We start from the raw sequence: 13,882 nt of genomic DNA, 5'->3' as shown, positions 1-13,882 counted from the left end.
ACGTTGATGTAAACCACTTCGAGCCCCGGAACACGTCAGAATCGAGAGGAAGTGGCAGCGGAGAGCTGCGGGAGAAACTGAGTCATTAGGGCCATGTGAAAGGTCCAGGTGAAGCTTCGGCCGAGGTTTACACCCTGGAGGTGTACATGAATGGACCTCTAGCAGAGGTGGTAAAGGGAAAGACTCCAGTTCAGACAGAAGCGATCGGACGCGAACCGCAAGCTCAAGCCCTGACCTGGGCTGCCAATGCGAGAGATGAACCACAGTGGTTGGGAAAACGAGACAGTAATTCAGATGTGCACGAGAACTACGAATGTGTGCAACATAACTGGCGAGCAGTTGTACACGCCTAACCTTCAATGGAGGGACTCCGACCTCCACCACGACACTGGTCACCAGACTCACCCTAAAAGCTCCTGTTGCTAGTCAAATGCCACAGTGGTGCAGTGCGTCGAGTAAACGCAACGCTGAGGGCACCGCTGAACCATAAACCAGACTCCCATAGTCAAGGTGGGATTGAACAAGGGCTCTGTAGAGCTGCAGCAATGTAGAGCAATCTGCATCCCAGTTGGTGTTGCTCAGGCAGCAGAGGGCACTGATGTGCTGGCAGCACTTCCTCTTACGCTGACAAAGGTGAGGAAGCCAAGTCAATCAGGCGTCGAAAACTAGTCCTAAGAATTTATGTCTCCACTACAGTGAGTGGATCATCATTAAGGTACAGTACGGGTTCCAGATGAACGGCACAACGCCGACAAAAGTGCATAACACACGACTTTGCGGCTGAAAACTGGAAGTCGTGGGCTACAGCCCATGACTGCGCCTTGTGGATGGCTCCCTGTAGGCACCACTCACCAACACCAGTACTGGAGCAGCAGCACAAAATGCAGTTGTCCTCTGCATACAGAGAAGGTGAGATGGACGGCCCTACAGCTGCTGCTAAGCCATTAGTGGCCACTAAAAATAGAGATACATTAAATATAGAGCCCTGCGGGACCCCATTCCCCTGGATATGGGGGAAACTATGGGAGACACCAACCTGGACATGGAAAGTAGGGAGTGACAGAAAATTTTTGGATAAAAATCGGGAGCAGGCCCTGGAGACCCCACTCATATGATGTGGCAAGGATATGACTTCTCCAGGTCATGTTGTAAGCTTTTCATAAATCAAAAAAGACGGCAACACAGTGTTGGCGTCTGGAAAAAGCTGTTCGGATGGCAGACTCGAGGGACACAAGATTATCAGTGGTAGCACAACCCTGACGGAAACCACCCTAGCATGGAGAAAGTAGGCCACATGACTCCAGGATCCAACACAACTGCCGACACACTATATGTTCTAGCAGCTTACAAAGAATGTTGGAGAGGAAGATGGTCTGATAGCTATCCACATCAAGTGGGTTTTTACGGGGTTTGAGCACTGGACTTGATTTTACTCTCCCACCATTTCGATGGAAAGACGCCATCACACCAGATCTGGTTGAAGATGATGAGGAGATGTCGCTTGCAGTCTGGATGAGAGATGTTTAATCACCTGACTGTAGATCTGATCTGGCCCAGGAGCTGTGTTGGGGCAATCTGCAAGGGGGCTGAGGAGCTCCCACTCTGTAAATGGGGCGTTATGGGGTTCACTTGGCGTGTAGTGAATGTGAGGACTTTCCCTTCCATCTGCCATTTGTGAGTGTGGAAGGCTGGGGGTAATTCTCCAACACAGAGGCTCGAGCATAGTGCTCAGCAAAGTGATTGGCAATCGTGTTTGCGTCAGTAACGCCGGGGACATCTGTTGGGGTCTGGTACCCAAAAACCAAGTTTGATCTTTGTCTAGACTTGGGAAGATGACATATGGCACCCAATGGTCAAGACTTAGCTCTCCCAAGACTCCTGTTTCCATCTTTTAATAAGCTCGCGAACGCAGACACAGAGCCGATTAAAACCTATTAGGTGCTCCAGATATGGGTGCCGCTTACGCCGCTGTAGATCCCGCCTATGCTCTTTAATGGCCTCAGCAATTTCCGGTGACCACAAAGGTACTGTCTTTCGCCGGGGGTGCCCTAAGGAACAAGGGATCACAAATTTAGCAGCAGAAACGATCGTTCTAGTGACTTGCTCAACCATCACATCAATGGTACCATGTGGGGGAGAGTCAACGGTGACAGCAGAGGTGAAAGCTTACCAGTCTGCCTTGTTTAGAGCCCATCTTGGTAGGCATCCATGGGCACAACGCCGGGGAAGTGACAGGAAGATCAGGAAGTGGTCACTACCACACTAGTCATCATGGACTCTCCAGTGGACAGATGGGAGAAGTCCTGGGCTACAAAGTGATAAATCAGTGGCCAAATAAGTGCCATGAACCACATTGAACCAGGTCGAGCTGAGACAGTAAATTTTCGACCTACCTCGGCCAGTAAGCATGGTGCCACCCTTCAAGGGGTTAAGGGCGTCAAAATTTCCCAAAAGGAAGAAAGGTTTAAGGAGTTGATGAATCAGTGCAGCCAAGACGTTCAAGAGTACCACACCATTTGGAGGAAGATACACATTGCAGATAGTTATTTCCTGTGTCGTCCTTATCCTGACAGCCACAGCTTCAAAAGGAGTGTGAAGGGACACAGGTTCACTACATACCGAGTTCACAACATAAACGCAAACTCCACCTGACACACTATTATATTCACTATGGTTCTTGTAATATCTCCTATAGCCACAGAGAGTAGGGGTCCGCATTGCTGGGAACCAGGTTTCCTGGAGGGCAATGCAGAAAACAGCTCCCGTAGCTCAGTCAGGTGGTGGAGAAAATTGCAGCAATTCCATTGGAGGATGACGTTATTGTGAGGCACGGAAGAAATGAAACGCTCAATGAGGTAGTTTACGCCTCATGGGTCAACTGCTCCCACCGACTTAGTTCCTGAGCAGTCTATATCCATTGTGTCTGAGGGTCCTGCGAGATCTGGGTCCTCAGCGGACACCAGAATCTCCACCTCATCCTCAGATGCAAAGAAAGCTTGTAGGTGTATCAGTGGTGTGTGTGCCACTGCAATTTGCTTGTTCTTAGGGGTTTTCTTTTTGGATTTCTCTCACTGCTCCTTGGGTTTCTCTGGCTGGTAGGGCTTCTTTGATTCAGTCTCCGGGACTGAGGAGGATCGTGACGCCCTACAACCAGCTGCTTTTGGGCACTTCAGTCATTGGCGGGTGTCATCTTTCCCACTGGTAGAAAGCTGGGAAGGGAGGGACCCAAGGGACCTCTTCCTAGCGACAGGAGCCGAAGAAGACTTACACTTCTCTGGGTGAGAAGTGAGGACTAAGGTCCCAGATGGATGGGGGGGGGGGGGGGGGGCAGTGCTCCCAAGGCAGGTGGTGCGGGAGCTACAGGGAGTGAAGTGCCCTCCACAATCAAGGGGGCAGGCGTAGTCTTATGGCTCTCAGAGCCAAATGAAATTGACTGAACGGATGGGACCAGAACTGTTCTCGTAGTGGCGGTGTAGGATGATGTCAGAGGTACTGGATGTAGCTGGTCAAATATCCTCTTAGTCTCAGTGTTGGTCAGTTGGTCCAGAGTCTTGTATTTCATGATTTTCCATTCCTTTTGGCAAATCCTGCAGTCTGGTGAACAAGGGGAATGGTGCTCTACCCAGCTGACACAGATGGGAGGCAGGACCACATTAAGTATTAGGATGTGAGGGGCATCCACAGTAGCGACATATGATGCTGGAATTAGAGTGAGAAGGCATATGCCTGAACTTCCAGCACTTTAAGCACCACATCGTAAGAGGGATATATGGCTGGACATCACACCGGTATACCATCACCTTGACCTTCTCGGGTAATGTGACACCCTAGAATACCAAGATGAAGGCACCGGTGGCTACCTGATTATCCTTTGGACCCCTATGTACGTGCTGGACTCCTCATCGCTCTAAGTTGGCACGCAGCTTGTCATCAGACTGCAAAAGAACATCCCTGTGAAATATAATACCCTGGACCATATTTAAGCTCTTATGTGGCATGATGGAAAAACAAACATCCCCCAGCTAGTCACAGGTGAGTAGTACCCATGACTGGGCAGAGGATGCTTTTTTTATCAAGACAGACCCCAATCGCATTTTGGACAATCCCTTCACCTCCCCAAACCTGTCCTCTAAATGCTCCACAAAAAACTGAGGCTTCGTCGACATGACGGATGCCCCATCAGCTGTCATACATACGAGGTACTGAGGTGGGTAAGATCTGCTGTCATACCTAGTGTAGTGTTGGCAGAAGAGCCAACACTGTGTTGCTAGAGGAGGCCGAAATGCACGCATTTAATTACACGCTGACTGGCGTGAGGTCTGGAACAGTTAAGGGAATTAATAGTAGCAAATAAAGTACGTAGTTGATATAATACTTAACTTTAATCCACAATTGTAGAACATCTCTCGTTATGGTACATGCTTCACAATATTAATTATCAAATGCTATGGCGCCTTGCTAGGTCGTAGCAAATGATGTAGCTGAAGGCTATGCTAACAATCGTCTCGGCAAATGAGAGTGTATTTGTCAGTGATCCATCTCTGGCTAAGTCGGCTGTACAACTGGGGCGAGTGCTAGTAAGTCTCTCTAGACCTGCCGTGTGGCGGCGCTCGGTCTGCAATCACTGACAGTGGCGACACGCGGGTCCGACGTATACTAAAGGACCGCGGCCGATTTAAAGGCTACCACCTAGCAAGTGTGGTGTCTGGCGGTGACACCACACCTAGCATGGCCTCCTCCCATGGTGTGGCCAGGGAAGGGAACGAATTGGGGTCCTACTTCTTCACATTGTAGTTAGACATCATCCACTTAGAGACTGCTGGTGTTGGGACACCAGCAAGAGATGACATAGTACACTTCATTGTGTATCATCCGCCCTAATGCCACTGACCAGGGGGCCTCCCCACGGGCGCCACCCAGCCGCAGCAAAGGCCACCTGGCAGGATAGCCACTGCCGGGAGCCTCGATGCCCCAGGGTGACAGGCATCTTCTCCTTGGAATGCGTGGGGGCTTAACGACACATGCGTCAGCAGAGCGATCCCTGTGTAGTCAGGGGGCTACAACCAACAGGGTACTGGGCAGCCCCACCACAACAGACTGGTTACCGTGCTGTGTATCAGGTGCAAACAAGTCCATTATCATCATCAGTGCAGACACCGATACTGCGCAGTGGATGGAGGAAAATGCACCCAGGGGGGTGACCTCGCCCAACAGCTGGAGAATGAGCGGACGTTTAGATCCATGTCGATGAAGGATGTGTGAGGTATCAGTGCATGAGGGACACAATGCACCATGTAAGGCGCCCTTCCCCAATTGGCTCGCTCTTTGGGAAAATTTGGAAAACTGGAGGTCAAACCCTACAGGGGACCATCACTTAAAGGCCAAAACGTGTGAGACTCCTTTTACTCACCTCTTATGACAGGCAGGAACACCTTGGGCCTATTCTAACCCCCAGACCTGCAGGGAGGCCATCAGGCCAGGCACAGCCCTGCATGCCTGAGCAAGCCTTACGCAATTGGAGGATGGCAGGTGCCCAAGAGGTTGTCCACTGGAGGTTGTTTTACCTCAACAGTCATTCACCTCATCAGCACATACCACACTTTGATGCAGATACAAGTGTTTACATATATTTAGTAAACAGCAGCACTATTATTGTCTAGTGCATGTTAAAAGTACCAAATATAACAACAGTCATGAGTAATTCAAAAGGAAAAGTCAGTCCTGCAGTATTATTTTGAGATAAACAATACCTTCAGCGAGTACTAACTTTTAATACTGCTGCAAGGTGTAAATGAAAGCATGTAAATTGTACCATTTAAAGTCACATCTATCAATAATTTGTTTATCAGACTACCATGTGCTTCAATTTAACTCATTAAGGTCTACCACTGAATCTTTGTACTTTATCAAAGTATCCCATTTTCGTGCATCTGCCTGGCTATGTTGTCACTACACACATAATCTGACATGAAAACTAACATGACTATCAATTCACTGGCATACACCACCAAAGGAAATAGAATTTTTTGGAACACTGTCCTTAGGAAAGCAGCGATCGATAAAACTGTATTAAAATTATTTCAACAAAATAGTTTGGATTGCATGTAAGTTGTATATATCACATTTGGTGATTGGTTTCAGACTGTTTTTTTTTTTTTTTTTTTTTCAATCATCAGACTATTTTTATACTCTGGATAAAAGATTATTACATATTGTAAGTGATCGAGGAATGAATACAATCATAGAAGTAAAAAAAAAAAAAAAAAAAAAAAAAAAAGGGGGGGGGGGGGCTGACATACCCTTGGCATGGAGCAGGCTGCTCTGGAGGCATGTAGAACACAGTCAAGTAGAGCTTAGTCACTTGTGGTTTTATAGCGAAAGCTCTGCCCACCACTTCCTGCATAATGTCAAAATAGTCAATCATAGACAACCATTACTGTTAGCTGTGAGAGCTCTTTGTAAACATATATTATTATAAGTTAAGTCATAGAAAAAACAGTTAGGGATATTATGAATGTATATAAAAGATATGCATTATAAACTGTTCTAAAATAGAGCATAATGTCTTGCCCAACAACACTGGCTCAAATCAATATATGCTGCTTTCTACAGGTGCTTCTATCAATGAGAGTGTGGCAGAGATGGTTGATAGAATGCCAACTGGTTACCAGGGCAATGAATGTGAGCTGTTAAGTTCCGCCATGAGCCAAAGATGTTGTGGCATCGAGTCAGGAGTGATGTGGGAGTCAATGAGTACTGCTTTCAGTGGAGTTATCTGCAGTTATCTTTTACATATATGTAAGTTTTTAGTTGCCTGTTGTACAATCGTCATAAAATAGTTGTAAAATTATCCTTTACAATGCCACACCATTTCTTTTTGTACAAATTCAATGACCACGACATATCTAAAATATGGATTACAAAATGCAGCACACATTTTGCACAGATGAGCAACAACATGTATATCGAGGTTGCTATCGTTATTAATTTAAAAGGAGCAACCATGGTGATAACAGTAGTATCACAGTGTTAATGAACAAACTGTGTGCATACATTAAGAACTATATTCATGCTAAATAAACGTATTAGCTGATAATTAGTTGGCATCCTATCAACTATCTCTGTCACATTCACATGGATACAAGCACCTGTGGGCGGGGGGGGGGGGGGGGGGGGGGGGGCGGGGGGGGGGGCGGCTACATTGAATAAGCCAGTGTCATTGGGCGAGATATGATACTCTATTTAAGAGAAGTTTGTAATGCATGTCTTGATGGGTTTCTCTATGACTTTAACATGTAATAATATATGTTTACAAACTGCTCACACAGATTACGGTAATGGCTCTCTACGATTAGCTATTGGTGGTGATATGCTGGAGGCAGTTGGCTGAGCTTTCGCTATAAAACCATGAGTGACTGAGTTCCTCAGCAGTGTTTCATATGCCTCAAGAGCAGCCTGTTCCACTCTGCTCCTGCTGTCAACAAGGGTATACCAGACATTTATTTTATGTTATTTTACTTCTATGATTATATTAATTCCTTGATCATTTATAATATGAAATACTCTCGTTTACAGAGTACAGAAATGGTCTGATAAAAGACAAAAACAGATCACCAAACAAAATATAAGCAATTTACATGTGATCATTGAATATTTAATATAAAGGAAATAGTGCGAAACCTTTAATACAGATTGTGTGTGGACAAACGACCCACACATGTATACTACACAATACTGAAAAATAAATACATAATTTACATCATTGCGAGGTTATAAAATTACCCCAGAGATTGTAAATTGTTACTGTTTCACATTAAACCACTGTTGAAGTTCTAAATAATCGAAAAAACTCATGTATGACATGAAAATTTTATCAGTTTTAAAGGCAACTAATTTAAGAAACAAGAATTTATAAGTAAGTGGAAAGGAGTGGTAACTATGGTACACATGTTAAGAAGTGTGAAACTTGTCAATTGTATCTTTCACCAAGCCCAGAACGTCTTTTATTTTGTCATTGGTATGAAAAATCGGCTGAATGCCTGCCCGACCTAGAATTTTGCCCAGAAGTTCTGTGACCCCTTGTATGTATGGTAGCAGATGGTGTTCCGTGCTTCGTTCTGCATTTCCCTGTGGCCCCCCTCCTTTGGCGCCATAGCTTTATGAATCATCCTCATGTCATAGCCATTAGCTCCAAAAATGGCCCTGATGTTCCGTAGGTTCAGCTTTGAGATTGTATTCAGCACTGATCTTGTAGGCTCTCTTAGTTAAAGTTTTCAGGACCAATTTCTTTTGCGTAGGATGGCGGTGGGCGGATGCATGCAGGTACCTGTGTGTAGGTGGGCTTCCTATAAACTCTGTGTCCAAGCCTGCCATCAGGCTTACGGTAAACTTCCACAACGAGCAAAGGCAGTACCCCATTCTTTACTATCTCCATAGTGAAGTGAATTTTGCTGTGCTGCTCACTGAGATGGTGGTGGAAGTTCTGAAGCCCTTTTTCTCCGTGTGGCCAGATGACAAAGGTGTCAACATAGCATCGTAGCCAGCAATCTGGGCGTAATGGTGAGGACTGAAGTGCTGTTTCTTTGAACGCTTGCATAAAACTGTCTGCTGCGACAGGCAATAGAGGGGAACCCATAGCTACACTGTCCGTCTGCTCACATAAATCCCCTTTCCACCTAAAAAGGTGGTCATCAAACAGTGATGCACTAGCTCACAGATATCCTTCCACCACCATCCTATGCAAAAGAAATCAGCCCTGCAAACTTTAACTAAGAGAGCCTACAGGATCAGTGAACAAAATCTCAAAGCTAAACTACAAAACCTCAGGTCCATTTTTGGAACTAAAGGCTATGACATGAGGATGATACATAAAATTATGGCACCAAAGGAGGAAGGCAACAGGGAAATGCAGAACAAAGCACAGAACACCATCCTGCTACCATACATACAAGGTGTCACAAAACGTCTGGGCAAAATTCTCCATTGGGCAAGTATTAAGCTGATTTTTCATAGCAACAACAAAATAAAGGACATTCTGGGCTCGACAAAAGATACAATTGACAAGTTTCATGCCACCGGAGTATATGAAATCAGGTACAAATGTGGACTGGTGTATGTAGGTGAGACAGGGCGTCCAATAAGCACAAGGTTTTCTGAACATGAGACATATATCCATCTCAAACAATACAACAAATCAGCAGTGGCAGAACACCAGGAACAGTGTAGGATGAAGATTGAATTTCGAGAGGCCCAGGTACTGGTGAAACAGCGGTTTAGTTTTAGGAGGAAGCTCAGAGAGGCTATAGAAATAGCCAAGCAACCCAACAACATGAATAGAGAAGACTAGTACCGAGTCCCCAGCGTCTTGGCTGCCAGCAGTGATAATTTTGCAGGACAGCTCTCGCAAAGCAACAGGCACACGGTTGGCCACAGTGGCAGAGGGAAACAGCGTGCTGATGCACCCTAGTCGATACTAGGCAGTTAGTAAACAGCGTCAAACTGCAGTCAACGCTCAATGTCCTATTCACCGATTTCCACCAACGGCAAGCAATAAAGGATACTCCGATAGAAAACACCTATTTCTGCCAATGACAACACGCAATGCAAAGCCCAAGAAAAGATCATCCTTCCTCCTCACCCTCATATCCAATGACAGCAATCCTCCATAGTATATAAGTAACTAAACTAATGCCCATTCAGCAGTTAGCAATACACCCTGAGGAAGGTGTCTTGCAACAGTAGCTGAAACCTCAGAATTTTATAGTTGACAATCTGGTCACAAACCCAGAGGAATTTTATTGACAGGATCACACAATTTTGCAGAGAGTATTGTGTGCAGACCATTGTATTGAGGTAAGAAGACTGCAAGAGGAAATTCTGAGATCACTGGCTGAGATCAACCCATGAGATGTTTTAAAATGTGTTGGGTTCCACCTTTGAGATACCACAGGTCAAAACCAGAAAGTAGTTGCTCTTCAGAAGACCCCTTCCAGACTGCTTGATACTCACCCATGACACTATGTGCACTGAAATTCCTAAGCAGGAGGAAGGATGGGGAAGTCGCTACATCAAGTGTGCCACTCTATGGGCTATGGCTCTTTGAAGATGACATCATACTCACTTCTCATCATTAAATGTAGTTTTGATTATATGTTTTCCTTTTGTTGGTCGCAGTGAAGCTTTATTTTAAGTCATAGTACTTTTTTGTTCTTCATTTGAGCATCAAAAGAAATATTCATGGCCTACTGTTATCTGGCCACTAGCCATTCAGCATTCCTCATTTCTACATATTTGTCCACTGGTGTGCATGGCAATTACGTTTTCAGTTTCAGGAGCTTGTGTCGACAGTACTTTTTACAGTCTGTGTCTTAGGAGTGGGATGCTTTGTTCTTGAGGTGAATGTTCTGACAAAGGTCAGAGAACACTGCTTTAAAGACCTTTGAGTATGGTATGTGTTGCATGACCCTGATCTCCTGAATTTTTCTGTCAACAATAAATAGGGTTGTTGTAGCAACTGAAACACTTATCCATTGTTGTACAATGGATACGTCATTCATGTGGATGTAAAAAAACAGTTGCAACATGAAGTTTGACCTGTATGCCCTACAGTGGTACGTCCAAACCCTTGGCACTTAAAACAGTGCATGTGGCAGGCAATATGCAGTCAGACTTTCAGGCAAATGTAACCTGCGTAAACATACTCTGGAAGTTTGGTAGCATTAAAAATAAGTATGGATGCTGCAGTTTTCTGTTACCCTTTTTCATAATACTACTAACTTCCACTATACCTTCTTTTTTTCCATTGCTGAAGCAGATCATTTCTATCTTGGTACATACTGTTCCTGCAGCTGACAATTAGTTTGTTATAATTCAGTACCTTTTGTAGATCACTGGCGAGCAGGTACTCATGAAGCATTTTAGAATTCAGTGGCCTGTTCACTACAGCAGTGTGCCATTTGTCAACCTCTTTACTGACTTGGCTAACAATGCTAGTCCTTCCAAAGCTTTATAAATGTAAAAATGGGCATTTTTTTTTTTAATTTTACCTCTTATTTCTCAACAACAATGAATATGTTAACAACCACAGGATAGGGTCTGTTACTGTAACTGTCATGAGTAGTTTTAGAAGATTTCTTAGGTGGGCTGGACACCTGAGGCCTCTTGGTTGGGCGTTATCATTGTAACCTACTCGTCCAACGATACTGTATGAAGTTTTATTATTATTATTATTATTATTATTATTATTATTATTATTATTATTATTATTATTATTATTATTATTATTGTTATTATTATTATTTAAGGCTATAGAGAAGCCCTACCAGCCATTAGGGAAACAAGTCGATCCAGACAGACCCGAAGAAGTCCGATACAGCTGGAGTGCAACAGGTATCCCAGAGGCTGCCCACTGATCACTGCTACACCTCACAGCCATTCATCTACACTCATGCTCATAAATTAAGGACAATGCTTATACACGATGAAACAACACTCTGGTGGGCAGTTTGCGGGTTTAAATCACCTCGGGGTATGACCATGCAGTGCATTTGACCTGCGGTTGTACCACAGTGGCACTGGCAGCAGTCCACATGCACAGAGGTGTGTTGGTGCACATCAGAGTACGGTGCAGCGGGTTGTTTTCAGAAGTGCTAATGGTGACTGTGTGTCAAAAATGGCTCAAAGAACACATATTGATGACATTATGAGGGGTAGAATACTAGGGCGACTGAAGGCTGGTCAAACACAGCAGGTCGTAGCACAGGCCCTCCGTGGGCCACAAAGTGTGATCTCAAGATTATGGCAACGATTCCAGCAGACAGGAAACGTGTCCAGGCGCTACAGTAGGTACATCCACAGTGTACAACACCAAATGAAGACCAATGTCTCACCATCAGTGCCCGCAGACGGCCACGGAGTACTGCAGGTAGCCTTGCTCGAGACCTTCTTGCAACCACTGGAACAGTTGTCTCCAGACACACAGTCAACAGACGACTGAACAGACATGGTTTATTCGCCCGGAGACCTGCGAGATGCATTTCACTGACCCCTGGTCACAGGAGTGCCCATAAAGTCTGGTGTCATGAACACAGTACATGGTCATTGGAACAATGGTCCCAGGTTATGTTCACGGACAAGTCCAGGTATAGTCTGAACAGTGTTTTTCACCAGGTTTTCATCTGGTGTGAACCAGGAACCAGATACCAACCCCTTAATGTCCTTGAAAGTGACCTGTATAGAGGTTGTGGTTTGATGGTGTGAGGTGGGATTATGGTTGGTGCATGTACACACCTGCATGTCTTTGACAGAGGAAACTTCCTCCTGATGGATGATAACGCACAGCCCCACCGAGCTGCCATTGTGGAGGAGTACCTTGAAACGGAAGATATCAGGCGAATGGAGTGGCCTGCCTGTACTACAGACCAAACCCCATCGAGCACATATGCGATGCTCTCAGTCGATGTATCACTGCAAATCTTCAAACCCTACGACACTTGAGGAGCTCCGACAGGCACTGGTGCAAGAATGGGAGGCTATACACCAGCAGCTGCTCGACCACCTGATCCACAGTATGCCAACCCATTGTGCGGCCTGTGTGCATGTGGATGGTGATCATATCCCATATTGATGTCAGGGTACATGCACAGGAAACAGTAGCGTTTTGCAGCACATATGTTTCGGGACGGTTTTCTCAACTTATCACCAATACGGTGGACTTACAGATCTGTACTGTGTGTGTTACCTATGTGCCTACGCTATTAGCGCCAGTTTTGTGTAGTGCCAAGTTGTGTGACACCACATCCTTCGATTATCCTTAATTTACGATTATGGATGTAATTGGTGTGCAGCATGCTTTAAGATTGAGGTTGGATTTTTTCCTTTCATTTTTTAAATAGAGGATTGTACTTCCTCATGATACAAGCAGTTAAGCCAAGACCTCTGTTCTCTGAGACACACAATGTTTCACTGCAACACCCAACAGTGGTCACTGAAGCATGTTCAAACTTTCTGGTTTACTGGTGATGTTTAGCAACCCCCAGCTCAGGAACTCCCAAGTTTCATGTCCCATACCCAATCATTATTGGCTGGGTATCTGGGAGGGAAAGGGTAGATTTGCACTACAGAAACCTGGAGTAGCACTGCAAAAGCTTGGATGCACATGTTTGCCAAACATATGCTCACAACAGATCTGTGAGGTCCTGGAGACGTATGGGGAGGAGGGGGGAGGGGGCGAGGCAGATACTGCACCACATGGAAAACAAGGAATGCCACAATGGATCAGGGCCCCATAGTTGCCACATATGAGCTCACAAAGAAGTCACAAATCCCCTAAAGGAGACAACATACTGTTGTTGACAGCAGAGACAATTTTGTCACTGGATCAACTGTAAGACTTGCACTCTCTTTGACTATGAAGAAATAATATTAATAATTTCACAGTGTAAAGCTATCTTCAGGCGATTTCCAACCAGTCAAAAGTTATTTGGACCGTAGAACATAAAGAACACTACATAGAAGAATCAAAGACAGATGGACCATGAAGTATATACCTTTTTATCACAAAACAGGTTCTTAATATCATGTAGAAAAATAAAATAAAGCTCAATGGTTGTGACTCGTTATAGCACAATTATTTGCTTCCAGTAACAGGTAGTATTCAGTTGTAGTAACACTCTACAGAACTCACATGGCTATATTCACAAGGAACATTTATGTATAAAACAGTGGGAAGTTCAATCTACAAACCATCGAACGTGTTCACTTCAAATAACAGCTTGAACCACAAGAAAATTACAAGCAAACAACATCAATGTCCAATTAATTTTGGTATGAAACATCCATTTATTATTTTTCTTTGTTGCTAGGTTGTAATTTTCTTGCATGT

At 44.8% G+C, this 13,882-nt stretch overlaps 1 protein-coding gene across 1 annotated transcript in view; it reads right to left on the bottom strand.

Moving 5' to 3' along the window:
- The window catches only part of LOC124721365 (zinc transporter foi), a 155,752-nt gene that overhangs the window by 115,224 nt on the left and 26,646 nt on the right, over positions 1-13,882 (bottom strand). The gene's annotated exons all lie outside the window — the stretch shown is intronic.

The sequence above is a fragment of the Schistocerca piceifrons genome, chromosome X (genome assembly GCF_021461385.2).
Source record: "Schistocerca piceifrons isolate TAMUIC-IGC-003096 chromosome X, iqSchPice1.1, whole genome shotgun sequence".
Taxonomy (NCBI): domain Eukaryota; kingdom Metazoa; phylum Arthropoda; class Insecta; order Orthoptera; family Acrididae; genus Schistocerca; species Schistocerca piceifrons.
This window is presented reverse-complemented; position numbering and strand designations above follow the sequence as displayed.